Source organism: Eptesicus fuscus, chromosome 22 (genome assembly GCF_027574615.1).
Source record: "Eptesicus fuscus isolate TK198812 chromosome 22, DD_ASM_mEF_20220401, whole genome shotgun sequence".
Lineage (NCBI taxonomy): Eukaryota > Metazoa > Chordata > Mammalia > Chiroptera > Vespertilionidae > Eptesicus > Eptesicus fuscus.
The window spans coordinates 13,286,228-13,298,643 of record NC_072494.1 but is presented as its reverse complement, the minus strand read 5'-3'; positions in this window follow the sequence as shown (position 1 = coordinate 13,298,643).

Below are 12,416 nucleotides of genomic sequence, written 5' to 3'. Positions count from 1 at the left end.
CACTTGCATATGCAAATTGTTCTCATTTATCTTTACAATCAAAGAAAAAGTCGTTTTGAAATAAAATAAAAACGATTTTGGGGAAAACAAAGGACAACCCAGGCAGACAAAATACAAGCGCTTCATTGTAGGACTCCCAGACACACACCAGGGTAAATTAGCCACACCCTCTCCTGCAGGGGAACCGAAGGGGAGATAGTCTTTGGTTAGCTGGGTGAGAAGGTTGTATCCTTTTTGTCAGCTTAGTGTAGTTCCTTACTTAGCTGGCGGACTCTCTCCCTGTCCTCCCTTTCATAGCCTGGAGAGAAAGATGGCTTTCTTTTAGGGAAGCCATTTGCTCGGCCGTTCTGCTGGTCCTAGGATCTTTGTCTTCTTGATGTGCTACAAAACTTGAGAGATACCAGTTCACCTCACCCGATGGATGGACCCAGGGTCTGGTTTCCCTGCCCCCCGGACGCAGCAACAAACCAGACCCTTGCCAAGGCCAGTCCCCTTTGAACTTTTCTGAAAATATTTTGCAAATTATTTCCAAAGGATTTAAATTTAATGACGAAGGATTTAAATCCCTCCCAATTTGGTCTCACTCTTAAGGGTTTTTATGCCGGACAACATGCATGACACGGTGCCAGGTGCTGTTCTTAATCCTAAAGAGACAAGGTTGGTTCTTGACCTTGACTTGAAATCCAGAAAGACAAGAGACTAACATTCCTGGGGTGGTGGTAACGAATCAATATTCACTGTGTGAGTTGGAACTGGTCTGCTTAATAGAGCTCATTCATAAGAGGGAAGTGTAATAGTCAACTCACTTCCTGAACTAACAGGCCCCAAATTTACCAAAATCTCCAAAGGACTGTAGGGGAAACAGAGCCACGGGTGCCAGTAATTGCCTTCAGGCTTCAGAGTTGCTGCGCTTGTCCAGGCAAGGGAGTACCAAGAGGTGCCCAGGTGCATCATCACACACATTCCTCCCAGCCCCAACTGTGTAACAGCAGTCCCAGTTCTTCTCTGATCAGGGTCAACTACTCTTGACAACATGGTCATTTCTCTTCTTGCCTGCTGCTCCCTGTATACAGGAAGTCCAAAGTGCCCAATTGGCTGCCATTAGTATGTGACTTAATGGGACCCTGTGGGAAGAGCATGCCCCTTTGGGGACTAGAAGTTCTAACCCTGCAGAGCCCAGAGTTGCAGGAACAGGAAGCACAAAGTTCCCCTGTGGGTCACTGAGGATGATGGTAGGTTGTTGCTACGGTCTGAATGTTTGTGTCCCTCCGAAATTTATAGGTTGAAATCCTAATGCCCAATATTTAGGTCGTGGGGCCTTCAGGAGGTGATTAGGTCATGAGGGTGGAGCCCTCATGAATGGGGTTATAGCGTCCTTGTAAAAGAGGCCCCAGAGAGATTTCTCCCTCCCTCTGCCATGTGAGGACACAGTTAAAGGCAACCAGGAAGCCTGTACCAAACACCAAATTTGCAGGCACCATGATCGTGGGCTTCCCAGCCTCCAGAACTGTGAGAAATAAATGTCTGCTGTGTGAAAGCTACCCAGGCAGTGGTAGTTTACGACAGCAGCAGGAGCTAAGATAGTGGTGCTACTCCTTTCCTGGTCAGGCCGCACTCGGAGATGGCAGTCTTTTGTGTCACTTCGTGTACGGGCCCCAGCAGTGTTCCTAGTGTGGACAGTATTGCCTTCACACACCGAAGAGGCCTCCTGGGTACTGTGACTCCTTCTTTGTGGTAAGGATGGGAGATGCAGCAATTTGTCTTTCACTTGGGAAGGGGTGTCTCAGCAAGTCTCTTAAACACTGGACCCCTACAAACTTTACGGATGTGCCAGGCCCCTGAAACTTGCTTCGTAGGGATTATCGTCCACACCGGAGCACGTGTGTCCTACCAAGGCTTCTAATCTGCTAACAGTTCTTCCTCATCCTGGCGGATCATCATGATGTCATCAATGGAATGGGTCAAAGGGATGTTCTGCACGATGTCCAAACAGTCCAGACTGCTTCTGATTGGATGGGGTGGAACCACTGTAAGCTGGACTTTGACTAGGACTCGATTTATTACCTGCCCACATACGCTCCCACTCCACCAAGGGCAAAATAGATGTGTGAGGAGTGTGCTTTGAGTCTGCAGATATCAATGTCAACTCTGATTCTGTCCCCAACAGTCCTTAAAACGCCTGGTGTCCTCCTCTCCTCTATTTACAGTCAGCTGAGTGAATAGTTATCTCTTTGTGGAAGAAGTAGGGAATCATTACAGTATATACTTACCACGGTGTTGCCAGTCTTACCTGGAAACCTGGCCTCTTTTTTTTTTTTTTTTTTTACATCTACACTGAGTGGCCAGATTCTTATGATCCCTGAACGCATAATAATCTGACCACTCAGTGTATATCCTATATAATAAAAGGCTAATATGCAAATTGTCCCCTCCACCAGGAGTTTGACCAGCAGGCAGGCCGGCCAACCGTCCATGTCCCCTCCCCCTGGCCAGGCTGGCCGGACCCCACCCATGCACGAATTCGTGAACCGGGCCTCTAATATATATATTTGTATTGATTTCAGAGAGGAAGGGAGAGGAAGAGAGAGATAGAAACATCAATGATGAGAGAGAATCATTGACTGGCTGCCTCCTGCACATTGGACCGAGTCCGAAATCCAGGCGTGTGCCCTTGACCAGAATCGATCCTGGGACCCTTTGGTCCACAGGCCGACGCTCTATCCACTGAGCCAAACCAGTAAGGGCCTGGCCTTCTCTTTAATCGATGAAGTTTGGGTCTAAAAACTGACTCAGGTTGGGGGACTGCCTCAGGATAAAGGATCGTGATTTTTTACGAGGAATCCATCCTTGGGTTCCTGCTCATCTATCTTTGCTTTCTTTTGGTTACATATATTCAGCAACACTCTGTTTGTTGTTGTGGGTTTGCTTCTTCATTTGTTTTGTTTCAGCAATACTCTTGTTTTGACTGGGCATCTGTTTTGCCCTGAGGTATTCCATGTTCTACTAACCATCCACACAACTCTTTGTGCCAAGCTCCCTGAGCTGTCCCTCTGACCTTGCCAGTTATTCTGATCATTGTAACCCCCAGGCTCCCGGCAGTTAAGTGCTGCCACCTGGCCCCTATTGCCACTTATCCCTGTTGCTATAAAAGAGCCAAGCTGTGACAGCATCTCCTCTCATTGTTAGCTCCGGCTTACAGAAGAAAGTCTCTCAGCAGCACATTCCTGATGGCCTTGATAAATGGGGTTCCTTAGTCTAGACCAGTGGTCCTCAACCTTCCTAATGCCGCGACCCTTTAATACGGTTCCTCATGTTGTGGTGACCCCCAACCATAAAATTCTTTTCTTTTCTTTTTTTAAGTACTTTATTGATTAAGGTATCACATATTTGTCATCAATTCCCCCCCCCACACACACAGTCCCATCCCAAACCCCCCCACATGCATGCCCCCATCCCCCTGTTGTCCGTGATCACTGGTTAGGCTCATATGCAAGCACACAAGTCCTTTGGTTGATCTATCTCCCTTGTCCCCACCCTCTCCTACCTTCCCTCTGAGGTCTGACAGTCTGATCAATGCTGTTCTTGTTCTTCAGTCTATGTTGTTCATCTTTTCCCCTAGATGAGTGAGCTCATGTGATACTAGGAATACACTTATAGGAACTGAAAATGAGACAAGCAATAATGGTTATGCTGAGAGGCAAATGAATCAGTCTATAGTGAGTTTCTTTCTGGGCCAACAGTTCTTTTGAGTTCCGATTTCTATGTCCAACAGTTGTTTATGTGTACATAACAGCAATGATATTTCAGTTCTGGATGGTGGACAAATTGTGGTAATGCAGGTCCGACCCTCTCTGGTTTGGTCCATAAAATTATTTTCGTTGCTACTTCATAACTGTAATTTTGCTACTGTTAATGAATCATAATGTAAATATCTGTGTTTTCCGATGGTCTTAGGCTCTACAGCCTTAGGTTGAGAACCGCTAGCAGGGTTGCCTAAGACCATCGGAAAACACAGATATTTACATTATGATTCATTAACAGTAGCAAAATTACAGTTATGAAGTAGCAACGAAAATAATTTTATGGTTGGGGGTCACCACAACATGAGGAACCGTATTAAAGGGTCGCGGCATTAGGAAGGTTGAGAACCACTGCTCTAGACCTTTTGTGGAGCATCCTTTGATAGGGCTTCTGGCCTCTTATCATGGACTTTAGCTTGCCTACGTCACTGAGCCATGTAATCCTTTCTTCCCCCAAATGCCTTGGCAATTCAGGTAGTTGAACTTCACTCAGCAAAGGTTATCATTTCCTCCATGTTTTAGGAGTCACTGGGGCAGGTCCTTACCAGGAGTTAAATTCTATTCCTAGACAGTGAGCCCCAGTCAATAAACTCTCCCTTACCCAGGCTTGTATTTCTGCCCCTTGATTAAGCACCATCATATCCAATCCCACAGATACTCCCCAACTCTTACCAGTACCTGTTGGTTAGTTCTTGCAGCTACTTTGGGTCCCTCGTCAGGACCAGCACATTTTCTCTGGACTCTGCTGTAACTTAACCCTAATTAAGATCCTAGCAGGCCCAGACGGCATGGTTCAGAGGTTGAGTGTTGACCTGTGAACCAGAAGATCATGGTTTGATTCCTGGTGGGGGCACATGCCTGGGTTGCGGGCTCGATCCCCACTGTAGGGTGGGGTGTGTGGGGCATGTGGGAGGCAGCTGATTGGGGTTCTCTCTCATCGTTGATGTTTCTCTCTCTCTCCCTCTCCTTCTCCCTCTCCCTTCCTCTCTCTCTAAAAAAAAAAAAAAAAAAAAAAGATCCTGGCAATCAGGAGAGGAGGTGAAGACAGATTCTGAGGGGAAGAGGCTCCTAGAGTGTCTTCCCACAAGTAGGGAGTGCTAGCTCTTAATAGGGAGGGGTGGGCCCCTCTTAAGTTCTGAGGGTACAGAGGAGTATAGGGAGCCAAAAATCTTTGGGGGCACCACCTAGATTTCCATTCCGTGTGTCAGATTTCTGAGTTTCCCAAACCTGAGGCCTTGACCTTGATTGCAGATCTGCCTCCTGGAACTGAGTTTGGTCTTCAGCTATTTTTGCTCTCCCACTGCTGTAGATAGGAGCCTCTTTGTAACTCATCAAAGAGGCTCTCTGGCCTTCACAGTTCATGCTCAATGTTTGGTAACTGCTCTCAGCCTTTCATTATCTCTTGGCAGGGCTCAGTGCATCGCAACAGCCAGTCAATTCCACTGTCCCTGTACTCACTGCTCCCCCTCCGCCTACTCAATATGCCTGAATGGTTGCACCATAGGAACATTGTCCCACTTTGCAACTGGGTCCCTGTCTTGTCCCAGAGACTGTCTGTACCCCACATACTACCCAGGAGTGGTTCTTACGACAAGCCAGGTGGTGAGTAATGAGACCTCAAACCCTATCTGATTGCCTGCTCTTGCTGACGGCTCCTGGAAATAAACTGAGTCCATTCGGGCAATCTGGGGAACAGATGCTGAGAAGAAATGAGGAGTGCAAGAGGTTCCTTGGGTGGGAATGCCTGAGAAGGGTCAAGGGGAAGGAAGCAGGAGTGGGTAGGGAACGCCTTCAGATAGCGATGCAGGTTTGATCCCCCGGAAAAGAAAGAATAGGGAGCCAAACTGGACAAGGATAGCCTCACGCTGTGATGCAGATCCTTTTCAAGTGGCAAGCAACCCAAGGGAAAGCTTGAGATTAGCACAGAGTGTACTGTAGAGGAGTCCAACCGGGGGCCGACACGGCCAGGCCCTAATACCCACCCTGTGCCTGTCACAAGCTATAGGGGCCACCCGGGGAGAGTGACGCCTTACACTGTAATGGATCTCAGAGGTGATGTAGCTGGAGGCGGAAAGCTAAGTGCACTTTGGCAGTTGAATGGCAGAGTCTTTCTTAAAGGAGATCTGAGCTGCACGTCTCCATGGCTGCCATATCAGGTATTTTGTCTTTGAGTCCAGTGCTAAGTCCATATATCACCTTCCTCCTGTATTTGAGACATTACTTTGAAAAAAAAAAATTCAGATAAAGCAGCTAAGGAAATCAAACAGTTAGTGGGACTGCGGACACTCTTTGCCACAGTGGCCTGCGAGAGAATGTGAGGCTCTGGGAACGTGTGTATATGTTTAAGCTGCCAAGCTTCTGCCTCCTTCACTGCTGAGGAAAGGAAAGTGAGGTGGGAGGTGGAGTCAGCTGTTGTTTGGGTGTGTGCAAGAAAGCTGGCTCTCTCCTCAGAATGGAGTTTTAACAACTCAGGGAGGAAAAGTATGAAGGAATCTGACCCTTGTAATATCCCTTGGAATCGGAAATATGTGGCCTTCTTATTCCCCTCCCCCCTTTTAAAAATATGTTTTTCTTGATCTTTAGAAAGAGAGGAAGTGAGAGGCATAGAGAGATAGAAACACCAAAAGGAGAGGAACATCATCAATAGGCTGCCTCCTGTACGCCCCCTACTGGGGATCAAGGGAATCGAACCAGTAACCTCTTGGTTCATGGGTCAATGCTCAATCACTGAGTCCACCATTCGGACTTTTTTTTCCTTTTTTTTTTAATACTTTTATTGATTTCAGAGAAGAGGGGGGAGAGATAGAAACATCCATGATGAGAGACAATCATGGATCGGCTGCCTCCTGCACGCCCCACACTGGGGATGGAGCTCGCAACCGGGCCGGGAATGGAACCTGGGACCCCCTGGTTCCTAGGTCGACTCGCAACCACAGAGCCACGCCGGCCGGGTACTTTTTTTCCCCCCCTTTTAAATGATATTCTTATTTTGAATGTTTGCTGGAGATATTGAAAATACTGGAATTTAGTTGCTCCGAGTATTAGAGGTGGGTCAGCTAGGATGGTAAAGGAGTTAGAGGCTGTGGGGAGACTTGAGGAGCTTGGGGATGAGTCTTTTCCTTGTCAGAGAGTGACTGATTAGGCTAAAAAGGTTGCTTGGAATTCTTTGTCCTAAACAGTCACCCAGTGTGTACCAGATATGGTTACATGTACTCATGTTCCTAGCTGATGATAAAAGGAGGAGCCGGAAGACAGAACCTGACCTTTCCCCCCACCAAGAAGCCCAAATGAAACAATATAATTGTGAAATCTGGGGTCATCTTCTTAATTTCTCAAAGGAAACTGAGTTCCAAGGATTTTCAGACACTTGTTCAGCATTATAGGTTTCCTCAAAATAAAATCAGATCCTGAACCAAGGATCAAGTGAGTCTATAAAGTCTATCAAATGAGTATATAAAGTGGCCATTTCTTATTATCTTCCCTAACAACACCTATAATAGCAATTTTAGTTGACCAGGAAAAGCCCCAAGCAATAGTATAATTACATATTATTATTGCTGTTGAAGAGCAAAGTATTTGTAAACAAAGCTTGAGAAAGAAATGGTGAGTAATGTGCTAAAAGGACATCAGGGTGAATGGTGCCTTTCTTTCCCTTCCCTTGGCCACCACCTCACCTGGCCATTACATTATCATATTGACCTAGATTAACCTCCGGAAGTAACCACCTTCTGGCTCTATAGCCTTCAATGGCTCTCCATTACCTACCCAAGAAGTCCACATTCTTTATCCTGATAGTCAAGGCCTTGCCCAATCTATCCCAGATCCTGCCTTCCCAGTCTTGGTTTCCACTCCTCCCCTGTCCCTTTGCTCAGCCTGTAGGTGCTCCTTCCATTTCCCACAACAGACATTATACTCTCGGGTCCCAAGAACCTTTACATGCTTCCTTGACTTCATTCCTCCTTTGCTTTCAATTACCTGTTTTTTTTCAGGGTCCAGATTAGACACCACCCTATTCTATCTAAAGGGAGACTTTCTGGTAACATTTCATTTTTACCATTCCTTGAGCATTTATCATATCCTTATGGAAGGCAATTCCACCAGCTCCAAACTTGTTTACAGCCTTCAGCCCTCGGAATCACTTATCCTTGGCAGGTCCAGCAATCCAGTGAACTAAAGTTTATCTGACTCATCTTCTTCAACTCACCACTCCTTCATGCCTCGTCTTCCAACTTAAGTTCTAGAACACAGACTTTACCTTTTCCTGTAGGTCCAGGCTTTGACTTCCCTCCCTCTCTCCCTCCCTTCCTCCTTCCTATTTCTTGACTCTTGCTCATTCTTCTGGAGTATTCTCAAAATATAACCAAGGCTCTCCTTCCTAAAAACAAAATAAATATATAAAACTTCCCATTTTGCCCTAGGTGGTTTTGCTAAGTGGATAGAGCGTTGGCCTGCAGACCAAAGGATCCGGGGTTTGATTCCGGTCAAGGGCACGTGCCCCGGTTTTGGGCTCGATCCCCAGTAGGGGGCGTGCAGGAGGCAGCCAATCAATGATTCTCATCATTGATATTTCTATCTCTCTCTCCCTCTCCCTTCCTCTCTGAAATCAATAAAAATATTAAAAAAACACACGCCAACAACTTCCCCTTCCTTTCACCCTGTTCTTCTTTAAGTGAAGGTACCCTTTCTCCTCTTTTTTTTAAAAAATATATTTTATTGATTTTTTACAGAGAGGGATAGAGAGTTAGAAACATCGATGTGAGAGAAACATCAATCAGCTGCCTCCTGCACACTCCCTACTGGGGATGTGCCTGCAACCAAGATACCTGCCCTTGACCGGAATCGAACCTGGGACCTTTCAGTCCGCAGGCCGATGCGCTATCCACTGAGCCAAACTGGGTAGGGCTCTCCTCTTTTCTTTCTTTTTCTTTTTCCTCTTTTCTTGATGTACTTCTGTTAATGCAGGCAAGCAGACGATCTGAAACTGACATCTGGAAGGTCAAGCATAACTTCCAAATGCCAAATTCCAGTATCTTCTACGGGAACCCTTACCTTTCATGGACTTTTTCATCTATCTCTCTGAATGCTTTGTCACTTTTTTTTCTCCATCTGTCTCAAGGTTTCTCAAGGTTTATTCTTTGGTCCTCTTTGCAAATTTTCACATTTATGAGGATAATTTTTAGATCTGTCTCTACCCCTAAATTCTCTTTTAAGCTTCATTTCCAGTTGTTTGCTAGACTGTGTGTGTGTGTGTGTGTGTGTGTGTGTGTGTGTGTGTGTGTGTATCCCACCTCTTTCTCCAAAATGGCAGGTCCCAAAGTTAATTTATTATATTCTTCTTCATTCTCTGGACCCTCCCCAAACCCTTCTATCTCCAGTCCTGTTGTTATTGGCAGTTAGACAGACATGAGCAGAGCAAGGAAGATGGGCCAGGTACAGAAACTCACCCGGGCAGAAAGCCCCGGATGCTTAGCAACAGTCAAAACTGGGAAAACAAGAACCTTGCCTCCAGGGTAAACTTTCCTCCCCTAGCTATCTCAGGTCATGTGGTTTGGGCCCCCCTGACTTTTCCCCCCTAAAGATAACATCTAGGTCTCAGCTGTATGTCAGCTCCAAGCCCAGAAAAGCAGGAAAACCAGAGGTGATGCTGTGGCTGTCTCAGGACCAGCTGTATTGACTGATGACCCCCAGCCCTGGCTCCATTAAAACCATCCCCTGAGATTCCCACCTGCAAGAGAGAGAGAGAAATACTTCAACACAAAGGAACCGATGTGCATTCTCCCCCAGGAGAGCACTCCCGTGCCATTTCCCTTCCCCCCTTCTTTCCTCTGAGGGTCCCTCCCCAGGAGACTTGCGACCAGGGGAGCAGTGGGCAGCAGACACTCGTCCCAGGCTAAGCCCCTGAGCCTGTCTCCACGGCCCCCTTTTCTCCGACTCCTCAGTAAGCCACAGCAGCCCCGCCAACACTCTTCTGTTGCTTCTTCTATACCCTTTCTTTCTTTCTTTTTTTTAAACACTTTGGACAACAGTCAGTTTTAATAATAAAAATTAATTTATTAAAATTAGGTCAGTGTTCTTGACCCCCACAGGGCAAAGAGCAAAACCTCCAAAAATGAAAAGTCAATAAGCATAGCTAAAGACAAAACTGGACAAAATAAAATGAAAAGAAGACTCAAACTACACAAACATGTATACATCTGAAAAAAAATTGATACATTTACACAATAGGATACTATGTAGCCATAAAAAAGGCTTAAAAAAAAGAAGAAAATGTGACCTTCCTTATTTTACTGTCCTCAATGTGTTTTTGCTGCAGCCAATAAATTCTTACTTTGCTACACTTTGTCTCTTGACTGAAATCTTTCCTTCAAGAAGACAAGTACCAAGGTAAGTCTCTTCTCGCTGGTAACACTTTCAATCTCAGCCACTTTTTAAAAATAATATATTTTATTGATTTTTTTACAGAGAGGAAGGGAGAGGGATAGAGAGCTAGAAACATCAATGAGAGAGAAACATCGATCAGCTGCCTCCTGCACACTCCCCACTGGGGATGTGCCGGCAACCAAGGTACATGCCCTTGACCAGAATCGAACCTGGGACCCTTGAGTCCGCAGGCCGATGCTCTAGCCACTGAGCCAAACCGGTTAGGGCACCACTTTTTTTTTTTAATCCTTACCCAAGAACATGTGGTTTTTTGTTGTTGTTTGTTTTAAAAATTAATTTGAGAGAGAGAGAGAGAAACATCGGTCAGTTGCCTCCCAAATGTGCCCCAACCGACCTGGGATGGAACCTGAAACCTAGGTATGTGCCCTGCCAGGGAATCAAACCCGAAACCTTTTGGTGTATGGGACGATGCTCCACCCAACCGAGCCACCTGGCCAGGGTGGCATCACCTTCTTTTGGTTATTTATCTTTAATTAAGTTTCCTGTGTAATCTTCCCTGCTGCTCCGTTTAGGAACCGGCCACAGATTGACAGGTGGTCTTGGAGATGATTTCAGTCGAGTTGTTAGTGGTCCTGGTGATAGTCTTTGGAGAACTCAGGAAAGAATTGTAAAACAGGAATTTGGCTCCAAATTCACTCCTTCGATGAAACCTCCAATTTACCTAGCATGGGTTTTCTTACACTGTTTCACAAAAGTAAAATTGCCCTCTTGAATGTCAAGGTTATATTTTTCTTCTTTCTGAATATTGTATTTTCTCTAATGTTCTACCTTTGCCATATTTATAAACTGGCCAGTTTTGGCAAATTGTAACATGTATTAAGAAGAGGGAGCACAGCCCGGCTCCTGTGGCTCAGTGGTTGAGCTTCGACCCAGGAACCAAGAGGTCACCGGTTTGATTCCAGGTCAGGGCATATGCCTGGGTTGCTGGCTCCATCCCCAGTAGGGGGCGTGCAGTGATTCTCTCTCATCATTGATGTTTCTCTCTCCCTCTCCCTTCCTCTCAGAAATAAATTTAAAAAAAAAAATTAAAAACGGAAACGAAGAGGGACCGCAAACTCTGGAAAGAGACCTTGGTGTCACCTTCCCCACCTGTGCCTGATGGTGTCCTGGGACTGAGTACTTCCTTGAGGAACAGATGACACGATGGTGACTCAGAGCACTCCTGGGTTTTCCTACTAGTCTACGTTCAGAGTGCTGGGGTGGGCGTCTCCTTTCCCACCCTTACTTTTTTTTTTAATTTCTTTATTGATTAAGGTGTCACATATTTGTCCTCATCCCCCCATTCCCATCCCACACCCCTCCCCACGGATGCCCCAACACCCTGTTGAACTTAACCGTTGGATAGGCTCATATGCACGCACACAAGTCCTTTGGTTGATCTCTCCCCCCTCCCCCCACCCTCCCCTATCCTCCCTCTGAGGCCCGATAGTCCGATGGATGCCTCCTTGTTTCTGGTCCACCCTTACTTTTTATTTACTGCAGATACGCTAAGTATCTGGGTCCATTCAACAACAACACACACACACACACACACACACACACACCCCGTTTAACACCTCCCCCACCCACCACCCTCATCAGGAGAGGAAGGCGGTCCGGGTCCCCACCCCCACACCGTTTCCCGCTGTTCCTTCCAGGGCTGGGGCCGGTCTGATGACTCTAACCTTTCCTAAAGCTTCCTTTGGAATGCAGGGACTTTGCATCCCAGCTAAGCCACTGGTGGATGGACTTTACCCTCCACGACCCACACCGAGCCAGCTTCCGCAGCCTGGGGGGAGGGGGAGGAAAGAGCTTCCCTGAACAAACCGGACTGTCAGCTGCAGTTCAGACTCCTCTGTAACCCTAAATGCGTTCACAACACATATTTGGTGAATAAAAAAGGCGAGGACCCTATCCAGAGCCCAGCGACGTAAGCTAACTCGCTCTCTTTTCCACACGTCTCAGTGGTTACCCTCTGGGAGGCCGACCTCGACAGCCGTGCTGTTCAACCACAGCTGGTGCATTGGCAGTGCCTCTAGTCTGCTGAGCACCCCCTGACTTTACCCTCCTGGGGGCGGGGTCCAACTCCCCCACTTTTTAAACAGTGGGTTTGCAATCTGGGGTTGAGTCCCCTTCCATTTAGAATGAGGATCTTTCCTCTTCAATGTAAACTTACACCCCTCTTCAATGCAAACT